Raw genomic sequence first — 15,596 nt, 5'->3', positions numbered from 1 at the left:
GATGTAGTCCATCATCTTGATGACATGAGCTCCTACAGGAGTTCTCTCTGCCATTTTGCATTGAAATAGAGCTTTAGAGGTCTCATATATCTCTTTACGTGCTTGCCCTTCACATATTTCTTTGAGATGTTGAATCATCTCATATGCAACCATGTCCTCATGTTGCTTATGAAGCTCATGAGTCATGGTGGCAAGCATTAGACATCCAACATCTAACATATCATCCATATGTTTCTTGAATTTATCTTTGCCATCTCTTGAAGCATTAGTTGTCGGTTCATCAGGAACATGTTTCTCAATGACATATTCCTTCCTTTCTTGTTTGAGAACAATTCTCAAATTACGAAACCAGTCAAGAAAGTTTATGTCATTAAGTTTATCCTTCCCAAGGAATGATCGCAATGATAAAGTGTTGTTTCCATTAAATCTACAACAATGGAAATTTTAAAGTAAGTAAATTTACCGAATTAAAATTTATAAATAGGACTTTATTTACAAATTACTCCCGCTATTTTATTCAAAATTAAAAACCCTCTCTGTTTTAATTTCGGAAAAATTCAATGAAATTTTTCTAGTGGGTGAGGATCAATAATACATCAATTTCCTAAATCAGTTTTGGCTTTTCTTTTAGGATAGTGATTATTTAGGTAAGTAATACTTTATTAGTTACATCTCATGTAACTCCTCATTTTGGTGAACAACTTTTGTTCAAGTCATCTCATGACTAATCCAAATATTTAACCTCTAGGTTTCTAATCATATTAAAATGACATAGCTAAGTTATTACCAATATTTCAACCGGTGAATATCATTTGCTTATTCTTCGCATTGAACCAAGATAGATTTATGTGTCAATGCTTTGGCAAAGCCCACACAATATCGATCGAAGCCTTAACGAGGGTAAATATTGGACGGTTAAGTTAACTTAGATTATAAAGAGGGATTTGCGTAATTATCTCATCATTGTTCGTTTTAATATTAGGCCCTTATTGATCTCATCAATATTCATTCTTATTTTATCATTTGATGCATTGCATACATAAAAAATATAGCAATAAATAAGATGCAATGTTTGTAGCCCAAAAATAATGACTAAAGTGGCCCATCCCAAGCCAATGGGAGAACCAAGAACCCTAAAGCCTAAGACTGCTCTCTAAGTATCTTCTTGCCATTCTTCTGCTCCTTTGGACTCTTCATAGGTTTACAATTTTAAAAGAAACTCGTTTTACATACGAGGGAGTAAGATAAGAAGAGAAATACAACATAGATGTAGAAAGACACGGCTTGCAGACCGTATTTCAAATTAAACCATTATAAAGTGAACAAGGGCTATAACCATGCATGTCAAACACCATGAAAAACAAACATATCATATATATATACACGTTCTTACTCATTTCTTAAAAAAAATTAATATAAGCCTTCAATTTGTACTGCTGATGCGGTGGGATTTTTTGAAAAATAGTATTTACGTTTCTATAGAAAAAACCTCACGATTTGATAGCATTTATCAACAGAATCGTGCTTTTGGGATTTTCAATCCCGAAGGTTTCCTGCATCGGAACAACCTTTGTTCCCCTGCCAAACGCGATCTGCTATCGCACTCCCACGGATCATCATGTCAACGATTGACATATGAATTTTGTAAAATCCTTGCAGCAATAAATCGATTGAAAAACATATTAACAAATTAACATATTAATCGTTGCAGTTATCGATTCGAACAATGATATCAACATATTTACCGAAATCGATAAAACTAGAATATGCATCTCATACATATCGTATCATCCAAGAATTTAACCCGAATTCGGATCGTACAAGTGGCTCTGACACAACTGTTGGGACCATCGGTGCACCCCACGGCGCAGCAGAAACAAAACTCGACGGTCTCACCAGCGATCCAAGTACATAAAACCGAAATCGGGAGGAAGGGATGCAAATACTTACAACGAGTTCCTTGAAAAATAGCAAGAACAACATTGAATACTGGTGGTGTAGATCGATTCGAATCGTAAGCCTCCATGAAATCACGTCTCGGCCTCTACTCAGTTCACCCGATTGAGAGAAATATTTGTTTTCCCCAAAACTGTTTTAAGAGAAAATGGTTGAAGGTTTATGTGTGTCTGTTCAAAACGGCTGCTAGACCTAACACACCCTTTTATATCCATTATCCTAACATCTTATGGTTTTCAAAGTTTTTTTTGAATTAACAATAAAATATTATTTAATTAATTCAATTAAATATACATTAAAGACTTATAATCTAAATTATAATATTTAATGTTTATTTAAAACTTATTTAATTATTCCGAATTATATATACCAATTAAAAGAGTTGTAATCTAAATTACATTCTTTTAATGCTTACTTACTATATTCAGGATAATTAAAATCATATGTATATCAAGTATACATATCATAACTCTAGATATATTTTAGTAATATATAACAAATTGTACATTTTTGCTCATTTCAATCCTAGGGTGTGACCTTGTATGTTCTTGTAACTTTAGTAGTAATTATTAGAACAATTCTAATATTACATATAATGAATGACATCTAGCAATATATCATTGTCACCTAAGTTACAAGAAATTATGATTGGACATATCATCTTCGTGATTAACTCTTTTATGTATTACATCCTTTTGTCCTTTATATCTAGAATAGGCATAATTCTTAGAATAATCACACTTGTATAGCTCATCTACTGTTTCTTGATATCTAGAGTAGACTATAATTAACGAATATGATATCACATATCAACTTATTCTAGCATTGCTATGCATTTCTAGTCTCACTCAATCAAGTGGCCTATGATATATTTCCTATTGTGTAGGAAGGACAAATCCTATCTTAACCATATACACCCCACTACATATATCGAAATATATTCAATGACAATCTTTATATTGCAACCAGTTACGGAGCATGTTTAACTGTATCAAAACATATAACAATATATGTTGAGATGACATTGATCTCAAGTCTGAGGATCATACATATAGTCATCACCATGAGTAATGTTATGCCCGTTACATAATAATCCAAGACATATGCTCATGATGGGTCAATCCATTACATTGTTCTCTAACAATATAATCTTGTATCAATTCTGACATCTATATGTCAATGACAACTCCTTGTCATCAATCAATAACATGTTAGTCTTAAGCGTATTATTATTGTCCATGCCCATAATAATACTTGACTATTGATCTTTTGATAATGTTATTATATGTACTTTATTATCTTTCAGTTTATATTAAAAACAGACACATAACTGAAAATAATAGTGACAATGCCTTTATTCAATAAAATCGGTAAATAAATATATTATTACAATCATCATATGATTAGTTTTTGGGCATACTCTAACCTATGGACTCCACGATGCTGCCACTGAAATACTCCTCTTCAGTACCAAACCTTGGATTCTCATACATGTGCTTTATTATCATCTCTTCGTCTTCAACAACCTTTTTCACCGCACACTTGCAAAGAACCCCCTCGATGCAAATTCTCTCCCTTCTTCACCACCGCTTTGTTTTGCACCAGGGGTTGCTTCATAATGGCCTCGTTCTTTGCTTTATTAACAGCTAGGTTCCCACAGGCAATTAGTTGAAGCAGAACCTAGCTTCGACTCGGTGCTGCTGATTCAGTCCCGACTGGTTCACCATCTTCGAACCTATTGGAAGTGCTGTTTTTGCTTTGATTCTTTTTGTCGATGGAGGATAAAAGTTAAGAGTGTTGTTGAGCTGACTCGGAGACTGTTTTGTGGGGCTCTTGTTGGTCGTCAAGTTCATCGGTAGAAACCCCAATGGAGCAGCGAGAGTGAGGAGTTATTGAGCTTGTGTAGCATGTTTTCTCCTCGTCTAACAGGTATTCATCCTCTTTCTCTTCATCGAAATCTTGCTCTCCATACGCTGGAGCCCTGTGTCCAGTCAAGGTGGAAGTTGGTGATTTTTGTTTGGTGTGAAGGCTTAGGCTTGGTTCCTGAGAATAATCAACCCTGTTGCTGATTTGGAGTTGCTCTATTCTTTCTGCAACATTCAAATTATCCTTGGTTTCTGTTTAAAAAAAAGCGTAAAAAGCACTACTTTCAAGGTAAATTTAGTGGATGACCACTAACCAGAGCAACCTGGAATTAGTTCTGAGCCTGAGTATATATTCAGCACCATCTGATTGAGGAATAATGTCATTGTCTGCTAAATCATTCCATACATAGCTATTCTTGCAACTCCTAGTAACCAAACACTAAACTCAATATAACAAATCAAAACCAGAAAATGATGATTTAATGGCAATGCAATGACCATGTACCTTTTGCAAGACCAAGCGTAAAGAGAGGGCATTCCTTTGCCTCTAAGAGCAGTGAGTCTTTCCATTACATCTACGGAAAACAACAAAAAAAAATGATGCAAAGGCGAAGCCTATTACAGACATAAGAGAGGCTTTTAGTTTATGTTACCTCTCAAACAAAGCGGTTGATTAAGCAAATGGGTGACTTCCATGTAATAAGGGTGCTCCAGCTGCCCATTTCGAGTGAGATAGTAAACAACTTGAACTTTTCTGATGGGCTTCAGCACCTTCGGCCGCATGCAATGGCTGATTTCTCTACTTCTTCTACTTGTTAAATCCATGTTTCTTTCTTTCTTCCTTCACCTCCCTCTTTGTTCTTCACTTGCTGTTGTTTTTCAATGTCGATAAATCCCGGATGCACTCTCTTTTAATGTTCATTCACTGCACGACTGGGAGACAGTGAAAGGGAAAGATGATGAGATTAAAGAAGCAGAGTAAAAAAGGGACTAATAACCGAGTGAAACATGAAGCTGTCTGTTAGATGTCTTTGATTTTAACTGCCTTAATTACCAAGTGCTGCCACATGCTCACATGATGTCAGGAAACTTCGAAAACTGCACTAACTGGTTAAGATAAGGAAGTTGTATGGCAATAGTGTTTGGTTATTAGATTGTTGTTTTGTCTAAGAGTATTAGTCGCTGTTACTGTACTTACTGCTATGGCATGCACAAAATAAAACAGATAGCTGCTAGAGGCGTTATCAGTTAAAAAAGAAAGTAATTTTTTGGAACAGTGCCTTAAACCAGTTTTGTTAGAAAAATATCTCTCAAGCTGCACACGTAGGACTACCCTACGTCCTAAAGGTCTTGTGTTATACAGGATGTGAGTTTTCTCCAACGTAGAAATACTTTTCAAAGAACGCAAATTAATATTTTAATTAATGACCTCAAGTTACAAAAAAAGTGAGGTCCGCAAGATACTGAAACATCCCGATAAATTTCAAGTGTTGTTTGCGAACATGAGGTCCTTCATTATTTTTGAATTTAATTTAATCATTATATTTTTATTGTATATTTTATTATAAAATAATAGAAAAACTATATCGTTATAAATAAACAACACTAATTAAAATTAAAATTCAATATCTATGTAAAATGTCACAAAACAAAATTGCTTCATGGTTCCAAAAGCAAGAATCATAACAATTACATAGATTGTTATAGTCTATTTGCCAAACTTGGTGGTATGAATTACGTGGACAGTTGTTAGGGCATGCTTCGATTTTTTTCTGGAAAGGCAATGGTGTGACGACTCCACGACATTAAGCCTAGAAATGGATTCATCTTCGAATGAATAACTTCTAAATTGGCGAGATCGAGAGCTTTCACGATTCGAAGTCTTTCATCTCTTAATTCGCCACCAGAACAAATTAGAATAAAACCATAAACATATATGACATTGATATTACCTTAATCGGTTGCTTTCTTCAACAATTCAGACCTAATTTCGAGTTCCTTCCATTAAAATAATTATACATGCCATCTCTATATAAAACTTTATGATTATTAGCACCACGACATATTTCATGAAACGTTTTCTCAGCTTGATTCCACGGCATGACATCGAAATTTTTAATTGAAACGTTATAAAAATATAATTGTGATCCGCAACTTCATGAAAAGTCTTGCAACTCAACTACGCGATGACGAAATTGACAATAGAATTGGAAGACACATGCACAAAAAATTTAATAATACTTCCCTCGGGAATAACTCTATAATATTAAAACATATTTTATTTATCATTTTTCTTTGAAATATGTTTAGGAAACCTTCCAAAATGGGCTCCTATTTATAATAGCCCTCGCACCCATCCTGAAGCGAGGAATCGATGCAACTCACGTTTTTTAGGACGCGAGGTACTTTGAAAAGGCGTAAGGCTTTAAATCAAATAATATCCAACGTGTTAGAAAGGAACTCGTGTTACACAAGACAGGAGGTATGTTGAATTTGAATCAAATAAAATCTAACGTGACAGAATTAACCTCGCTGGTTGCAAAACACGAAATATTAAATTGTAAAATTCTTGTAATTTATAAGATTAGTGTGTAATATTTGAACTTATCTTTCAGTTTAGTCCAATATCAGCACATACGAGACATTATAAGTGGGGTAAAAATCTCGTTCAAAATGGTAACAAAGCTTGGTTTGTGCATGAAGAACAAGCAAAAATGGATTGATAGACATGTTCGTTGAGTATTTTTGGAAAGTTAATAAAAATATTTGTGTAATGTTTAAGCTTAAAGGCGTAGTATTGTAACTTATATTTCAGTTGAAATTGATATGGACACATATGAGAAATTGTAAATAGGGTACAAATCGTGTTCAAAATGCTTTCAAATGAAAAGAGATTGAAAATTAATGAACATATTTTTGTAAATAACTTGTTGTGGCCTAAACATCTCCAAAAATATCTTAGCACACGAGACTAGTAGATGTTGCCACTAGAAGATGATGTCTTTAATAATAAAGGAATATCAACATGATAGAGAAATGTAAAGGAAACTCGTCGGTACAAAACGCATAGAACAAAGGTCAACAATGTTTCTCAAACGGTGTTCGGTTGGACCTAATTGATGGATCAAGAAATTTCTCTAGAGGCCCAAGCGGCTTAGAAGAGGATGCCTTGCACAATGCGTCATGAAGATTTGTCTTGACCAAAAAGAACAATATCGATTATATCTGATGTTGTAAAGGAACTCATGGTGCCTATCTTCGCGCGAATAAAGAAATGATACCACCAGAAGAGTATACCTTTTTTAGACTAGAAGTTTTCTGAGAAGGGATAAATCATTTATGAAGGAAGAAAAAGGTTTCGCAAAAATGGTTAGGTTCGGTGGAACAAAAGAAAATTTAAATAGGCCAAGAACCTCGACATGATGTGGCAGTGAACTCGTGCCTTGCAAAACGTGAAGTCAATTTTATTTTACAACAAATTGTCATGTCAAATCAGTTGCTTCCACATCAGGAATCTTTGCAGAACTCGTGTTATGCAAAACGCGAGTTTCTTGCCACTTCACCTCAAGAATATTTTTAGGGACATGTCCCTTCCAAATCAAGTCAAAAATATATTCTTTTGAAAAAAATGAGACTTCCATTCGAATCCTTATTTCAAGCAAGTGAAGATAACAAACAAACCATACAAAACTGAAGTGAAGGCAAGGATAAGTTAATTGATTAGCAACTATTTTAATAGTAAGTTTATTTGACGTTTCTCGATTATACATAGTTTGAAGTCATTATAATTTTGCTAATATTTTTTCTTCACTTTGCATGATTCATAGATATTTTCAAAACATATCGAAGAGGAAGTGTTACTACTTTTGTATACTATAATGGAAAAATGATGCGTGATGCATCTCTTAGCATCATATTTCAAACTACACATATTGTGACGATAATGTTGTTGAAGAAATTAATGTATAAGAAGTTGATGAAAGAAGTTAAGAATAATGTTCCAAATGGTCGAGAGAAAAACTTAAACCAATGAAGTATTGACTACTGATGTCGTTGGAACCACTAACATACTCAATATACAACGTTGAAGATGATGATGATGTGGACGTGATGCTTGATTTCCACATGCAATATTCATTAGGAGAACCTTTTGAGCTATATGCAAATTTTTCTGATGATAATGATGCTACCAGTGTTCCAAATTGGAGACGGGCATATTTTAACTTCAAGCCTAATGTTCTTAGTCCGAAAGTTAATTTACGTAACGACTTTAACTTATTAAGTACACAAAGTTTAGGCAATGACTTGGGTGCATCATCGTCTTCGATTCCAAGGCATTATTGCGTAGCTAGCTTGGACTCTGACTTGAATATATCACCAACGTAAGTGCAATGTACAATCCATATAGTATTAGTGTGGCTGCATCATCTTTTCAACAGGAAATGAGGTTGTAAGAACATGAAGCGTTTAACCCATTTGACGATTTCTCAACATCTATGGGGAGACATTCTTGTGTTGGTGTTGTCAACTTTGATCTAATATGGTTCATGAGCGTTGTCGTGAGCAGTCTTGTGATCGATGCATAATTGCTACTCCTGTTATCCCAGCAGTTGACGACGCTGAACTATTTCAATTTGAACGGTGATATTTCTGACAAAGAATCGGTAAGGGAGATCAGCCCTGATGATGATGAGGTAGGCCCCTTTAATGAAGAACCAGAGAACCTTGACATACCAGTGGGAGCGAATGATGATGACATTCCACATGTTGTACCTCATGTTTCTTATTACCATCCACCATCCCACTTCACAACGGTTGATATGGAACCTTTCAACGCTCCATAAATTTTCGCAACTCCCACAGCTTGATCAATACAACCAACGTGGTGACTGTGAGCTCTATATTATAATGACGTTCAGAACAAAAGAACTCGATGTGGCTGCCATTAAGAACTATAATATACATCACTCGGTTACGTCAATTATGAAAAAAAAATACACAGACAAGTACATGGCTGAATGTGTCCACAAGTACGAGGAATGTAATTAGAGGGTTCGTATATCACACTTGAAGATGATGAACAACCTATGGAAGCTGACAAAATACGACCAATCTCATACATGCACCGCCAGTAGGCTAACTCATGATCATCCAAACTTAGACGTTCACATGCTTTGTGATGCCTTAATACCACTAGTCAAAGCAAATCCACGTATAATAGTTTCCAGTAATATTGCTACAATTACATGTCAATACAGCTATACAGTTACATGCCATAAAGCATAGTATGCTAGGTATCAGGCTTTTGATTAGAGTTTAAATTATACATTATTTTATGATTAATTACTCTTTGATTAGATAATTTTAGTTGCTAACTTGGGCCTTTTCATTCATTTTTGATGCAGGAAATTGAATTCTAGAAATTATGCTAAGAACAACGAATCGTGCAATTTTTTATTTTTTTGGATTCATGGCCGGATTAGTGGGCACAACTTGGGACATGACACACCCGACATGATGTCTAGTCAGCGATTGATATGGAAGCTAATGTGGTAGTTTACGTGGCGATGATGTGGTAGTTGATGTGGCAATGACATGGCAACTGATGTGGCACCTAGTCAACAGCTTCTGAAAGGCCCAATCAGTTGCTTCTAGAAGATCCAATCAGTAGTGGCGTGGAGAATGATACTTAGCCGAATTTTTTATTTTAAATTAGGATTTATCTTATTTTTATTTTTAGGAATTATCTTTTGTTTTGAATATTATTTTCTAGGAGTTTTTAGGACTATAAATACCCTATTGGGGTAAGCCTCAAAGCATATTCAACTCATCACTTGAACATTCAATCATTTTCAAACTCTCTTGTTTATTTCTTTCTTTAGATTTATAAAAAAAATTTCTTTTTTTATTTTTCAAGTTACTTTATTTTTCTTACTATTCTACTTATTATTATTCATTTTATTGGGATCAAGGCTATTTATTTTGACATCATAACAATGAATTTCAGGCTCAACAAAAAGTGTATGAACAATGGGAATAATCGTACAAAGAGTTGCGACCATGGTTGAAATTGATGAAGAAACATACCAGGAATGGTTGTGAAATTGGAAACTAAGTGGGCGCATAAAAATGATCTTGTCATACAAGATATGTGCCAATTCCACAGGTTATTTTGGACATATCCGTAGTGTGTTAATTCATTCCGCCACTACAAACCAATAGTTCAGATCGACGGTACTTGGTTATACGACAGATACACATAAATACTATTGTTGATAGTTGCACAAGATGGTAATAGGAAATTGCTCCCATCTCCTTCGCAATAGTCAAAAAAGAAGACATAGACTATTGAGAATTCTTCATTAAGTACTTGAGCAAATATATTCTATCACATGTTTTGCGTGAGCATTTTGGTGGGATATATCTTATTTCTAACAGAGGTAAGAGGATCAAATACGCAATCGAGCATATGGGACCGTCTTGGCAGCCTCCCCATTTTATCACTAGTATTGTTTATGTCATATTGCTGCAAATTATTTACAAAAGTTTAGGAACTAAGATGAACACGTAATGGTTCTTTGAATGGGTACATCTTTCACTCTTTTGGGTTTCAGATATCTTTTCATTTATTATTTATAATTAAATGTTGCATTTTTAATGGATAGGCCACTTGTATTCTGTATACGAGGTTGAGGACTTGTTTCAAGAATTGAGACACGAGAATCAATAAGACTACAACTATCTTGCTAAAGTCTCGAGGGAGAAATTGCTTCGATCATTTGATGAGGGTAGATGATATGGTTACATGACAACTAACTTGGTTGGGGTGATCAATTCATCACTGAAGGGAGTGTGACATTTGCATATCACTTCCATTGTCAAAGTAACATCTAGTTAGCAACCCTATTTACAACCTTGGGAAAGCAAGTAGTTGACTGGAATGTAGTTGACCACGCAATCCACCCAGACCTCCACACAAAATTGCAAACCTTTTTGCAGCACTCAAACGCGATGAATGCGACATGCATCTCTCGCGAACAAAATAAATTCCATGTTTCAGAATATTTGAGGCCATTGGAAGGCATACAACACAACACATACGTCTTAATCTACGTGACAAAACATACGATTGCAAAATATATTCAATGATCTTGTATACTTGTTCTTCTATACAATTTGACTACATGCAATTCATTGATATTGTATACTTACTTGAAACTATATTCAATGTGTATCAATACAAGTTTCCTCCCATTGGAAATGAATCCCCAATACGACCATATTTTGTACTACGACGTGAAAAAAGGACCATCTACGATCAATAAGGATTTACTGTGACGAGAATTTGGTCAAACATTGAGAATGAACCACAGCCAAAGCTATGCAGTATTTGTAGGAATTTGTTTTAAATGAAGACAATTTTATGTTTTAAATATATCATCAAATCAAATATAATGTTAAATTTTGTTTAATTATTAATTAAATTTTAATTATAATTTGTTTAAGTTATCATTCAACAATATGATTTTTTACCCCGCCTCGAACATGCCTATCAAGCCGTGTTACGCAAATTTTACTCCGCTTATAATGTCTCATATGTGTTGATATTCCCATGAATTGAAAGATAAGTTACAATACTATGTCTCTAATCTTATAAATTATGAAAAATTTCATATTAACTACTCGAAAAAATCCCTCGAATATGGCTATCAAACCATTTTTAGCATTTTCTTCATACACAAAACAAACTTTGGAACCATTTTCAACTCGATTTATAACCCGCTTACAATATCTAATATGTCTTGATATTGACCTCAACTGAAAGATAAATGTCAATACTACACCTCTAATATTATAAATTACGAAAAGTTTGAGATTAAATGCCCGTAAATACCCCTTGAAGATGCCTATAAGCACTTACGATTGGACAAAAAAACTACGTACCTCGTGTTTTATATAACGTGAGATATGTTAAATATCATATGCGATAAATTTCTTGAGACGTTTTATTATTTCGGGGACCTCACGTTTTATGTAACATGAATCATTAACTAAAATATTAAATTATATTTTTTGAAAAATATTTTCGCCCATATAATGGGAGGATTTTACTCGTGATTATCACGCGAGCAGTGCAATTTCAGAGTACTGTTTCAAAAAATTAATTTTGGGATTTTTCAAAAGTAATAACGCCGCTGCTGAATTGGTAAAAGTTTTTTTTTTTTACTATGACTTTCATGTTAGTACGAGTCGGCCAATTTATATTATGAATTATGGATTCAATTCGCATCTTGATTTTTTGGGTAAAATAAGTATTTAGTGAGTTAATTATTCTTGCAGTTTCATTTTGGTCACTCAACTATGTGTTTTTTCAAAATCGTCAGACAATTATGGTGTCAATTATGGTCATATAGATATAGTATGTATAAAAAATGATACAAGTGAACTTAAATATGCATCAAACATAGTACATCCAATACATGCATGTAGAGATGCACATAGTCGGATTTAAATCCGATCCGGATAGAATAAAAACCGATCCGGTTTTTTCACCAAACCAAAAAACCGATTTATAAAAAAACCGATTCGGATCATAACCTGTTTGGAGGGCCAGATGATGTAACCGGTTTCGGTTTGAAAAAAATCCGGTAAAAAATCCGATCATCCAATATTTTAAACCCCAAACCGGATTTTTAAACCCCAAACCGGATATTTTTCCGGATAAAAAACTAGTTTTTTATCCGATTTTTTCAAACCGGTTTTTAATCCGATAAAAAATCCGGTCGTCCAATTTTTTCCCAAACCGGTTATACTATCCAGTTTTAAAATATCCGATCCGATTTTTCCCAAATCCGGTTTCGGATATTTTTTACGTAAAATCAGATATTCGAATTTTTTGTGCACCTCTACATGCATGTACTAGAACATGGAAGATTGGTTAAGTCGTATCATTAGACATGGTGCATTTTAAACACTTAAAAAGTGTTTCATGTTATCATATCTAATTCCACAAAAGCGCCATCCGAAAGAGGGAGGAAAACACCATAATACACCAACCATAAACCATTACAATCTGTGACAAGAATGAACCACAGCTTTTATGAAACAGAAACGGGAAATGATCCTAAAGTTCCTAAGAACCAAAAGCTTCTTCACTTGAATTCCAAGATCATGTTGTTTTCAGGAGCCAAACCGATGCATGCTCTCAGTATGTTCTCCAGCATTGCTCGCTGCTTTGACAGTGCATTTATCACTGGTGTGCCTGGTGGAACCTGTTTTTCCCAAAAGAATGCAATCGATATCAAGGTGTAAATAGTTCTTATTCACTAACTTATGATTATACTGAATTCCCACCATTCTATTCACATCCTTGTATTAAAGATGACATCAAGTTTACTCAATTCTGTCCCCATTATGTCCAAGCAGTAATTTAATACCAACTTAATTTGCTAAAGGAAAAGACAATAGCATCTTTTTGGACTCACAAGAGGGGCCTTGGTGAGGTAACTGAGGATAGTAGACACAGGGTGGAAAGAGTGGAACTTTCCCTGCAAAATGAAATTTCATATTAATCGAATGTATAAAAAATGTAAAGGTCAACACAATGTTAATCACTTAAAACATCAGCTCGGGCGTTATAGTAAATGACATCAAACATACCTCTCCTTCAGCTTTGATCTGGATCCTGGTGCTAAGCTCAGCAAGAAGAACCAAATCTAGGATGATGGGAGCAGCCAAAAGGGAGTCCTCACATGTGTTGTGCAACACAATGGTGTTCTTGCCTCCCATGAATATCTCTGATGTGTACTCATCCATGGCTCTCTTACTATCTCCCACATAAGGCACGTACTACAGTACAAAACAGACAGAAGTCCACATTTAATTCTCAGACAAAGGTCTTGGAGATGACAACATGATAGGTGAAGTTAATTACCTTGATGACGACAACATGGTCAGGATGTTCACCAGGCTCATAGATGATTCCATTGCTTGAAACCATGTCGTCAACAACATTGCTCTTTGATATCTCTTTCGACCGGAAGGTCTGCGGAGCTGATAGATTCATGCCATCATTGTTTCCTAGATGATTGTAGCTCACTATTGATGTCGGCTGTCAAAGTGTTAACTTATCATCATCATTAGTACAGCTATCCATCAATGTCATAGTATCATCTTTATTGGAAGATAAGCTATGAAATCGCATCGATCATGCTGCTAAGTTCTGCCAATATAACAAATTAAGGTGAAAGCTTTATAAAGTTCAAAAGATTTGCACCTTGATACCAGCCCCAACAAGGAAATCCACTAGGACAGATTTCATCTTTGTCTGGCCACTCTTGAAGTCATCTCCTCCAATCAGAGAGTTCCTCTGAATAGCCAAATCAATAAGCCCTGGACAACAACAAATGGAAAACCCAAATAAATACTCACTTCTAAAGGGTTATTATATTTCCTTATGACATTTCAAAAGAAATGGGAACATACCAGGAACAAAGGTGTTTTGAGGGCTTCCATTGACAAAAGCAACATTCGCAAGAACACAAGCAATAGCATACAAAGTGGAAGGAGAAATCTCTGCTACATTCTTCTCCAAAGAACCCATGAGGCTCTCCATGGAGTCGTTTAGTCCCACAATGATATTGCCGTACCTCTCGGTGTTTGCAGTCCAGAGTACAACCACCTTGTTTTTCTCCTTGAATTCCCTGATACAACACAAGATAATGTTAAAATGTTGAAAAAGTACAGCAAGAACATTCCTTTTTCTAAACAGAACAAAATGGAGAGTTGAATACGGTACCTAATGTCTTTGATGATTTGCTGAACTTGTTCTTTCTTGGTCCCCTTGATGATGTTATTGGCACGATCACCTTGGTTTGCAGCAATGAAATCTGGGTCGTAAATCCCTGGGAGTGGGACCATGGATTCCATGTAGGGCCTGAGCTGCTTTTGCAGATCAATGTCGAAGACCTTGGCCCTAGCCATTGCATCAGCTAGATTCATGTCACTTATGTCCCATCCTCCAAACACAATATCCTCTGGTTTCACCTGTATTTATTCAGAATTCCCTGATTAAAACAGACAGCAGAATATAGAATCAAAACGAAATCTCAGTTCATCAGGTGCATACCATGGGGAGAAGGCTCTTAAATGGGGCATAAATCTCCTCTCCATTGTAAGATCCAATTCGGATCGTCGATGCCTAAGTCAGAGAGCCAAGGTAATTAGCTTGTTGCACCTTGTCCTTGGTAACCCAGGAGATTCCCCTGTGAACATCCATTAACGAAATCTCATAAATCAAGCAGATCGAAAAATATAACCAAAATCGGTAAAACTAAAGGGGGGGGGGTGGGAAGAATCTTACTCTCGATTGGCTATAACACCACCAGTCATGGTTGCACCATTGTTTCCTCCCCATCCCACAATCATCACCCTGGAACATTAACAAAGATTTAAAACAAACCCAGAAAACAAAAACAAAAAAAAAAACAAAAGAAATGAAATGATGGGAAGTTCAGATTCAAACCCTAATTTGGGGACGATGGTATCAGTCTTGAATTCATATTTGAGAGTCTTGGGTTTGACAACCCATTGATAGGTTCCATCCCTGATCTCATGAACCAGCTCAGTGGTCTCATAGTTGTACACAGACTGAATCTCTTTGTCAGTGTATTTCACATTTGGACTTTCTACTTTAAAGCTCTCGATAAACATTTTCCTTTCGGCGATGATTTTCTAAAAATCTCCAAATAAAGAAAAATAAATTTAACTGAGATG

The 15,596-nt window shown here is 35.2% G+C and overlaps 2 pseudogenes; both read right to left on the bottom strand.

Moving 5' to 3' along the window:
- Positions 1–3,377: 3,377 nt before the first annotated feature.
- LOC120130997 lies at positions 3,378–4,646 on the bottom strand (annotated as a pseudogene).
- An 8,209-nt stretch (positions 4,647–12,855) lies between these two features.
- Positions 12,856–15,596, bottom strand: LOC120131062 (annotated as a pseudogene).

The sequence above is a fragment of the Hibiscus syriacus genome, unplaced genomic scaffold, assembly GCF_006381635.1.
Source record: "Hibiscus syriacus cultivar Baekdansim isolate YM2019G1 unplaced genomic scaffold, ASM638163v2 tig00110548_pilon, whole genome shotgun sequence".
Taxonomy (NCBI): Eukaryota; Viridiplantae; Streptophyta; class Magnoliopsida; order Malvales; family Malvaceae; genus Hibiscus; species Hibiscus syriacus.
The sequence above is the reverse complement of the archived record's forward strand: the minus strand, read 5'-3'. Positions and strand labels throughout refer to the sequence as shown.